Below are 710 nucleotides of genomic sequence, written 5' to 3' on the forward strand. Positions count from 1 at the left end.
GCTCAGTAAGTGAAGTTGCAGGAAGTGTGGGAGTAGTTGTGTCTTATGTGGACTGTTGTTTTCTCCCACTCAGTTAGACGCAAATTACAATTGAATAACCATCAAAAAAACTAAAAGCCCATGGACGAAAAACACCCCATGTAATCACACTGGAACAGTAACCAAAAAAAGAGAAAAGGGAAAAAAAAAGAAGAAAAACAAGCAAACCTACAATATCTGGGGATAGGGCACTAAGAAGAAAAAAAAAAAAGTAGGGAAGGAGAATAATAAATGGTGAAAAAAATAGGACTAATTCCAAAAGAAAGATAAGGAATGGGGTTAGTCATGAGGAAAAAAAAGGGAGAAAAAAAAAACCCTTTAATTTCGGGGGCAGAATTTCAACCAGGGACAGGAAAAAGAAAAAATGCTGGAAACTAGGACCTGGTAGGGGAAGATTAAGAATAATAATACAAAGAACAAAAATATTAATAATGTTGGTTGGTTTGAAACGGACAAATACAAGCAAACTAATCACCGGGAAAAAGAAAGCAAAAAAGAAAAAGAAAAAAAAAAATAGAAAAAATAGGTGGAGGACTGGGAAGGGCACCCAGGCTCTGTCTGAGCACACAGACTGTAATGGATTTCCTGTGGGCCCAGAAGGTAGGTGGGAGTGGGGATAGCCACACCTCCATTCACCAAGCGGGTGTAGGGTGTAGTAACAAGAAGAATGT

This window comes from Orycteropus afer, unplaced genomic scaffold (assembly GCF_000298275.1).
Source record: "Orycteropus afer afer isolate SDZICR_OR568_19922 unplaced genomic scaffold, OryAfe1.0 scaffold00969, whole genome shotgun sequence".
NCBI lineage: Eukaryota > Metazoa > Chordata > Mammalia > Tubulidentata > Orycteropodidae > Orycteropus > Orycteropus afer.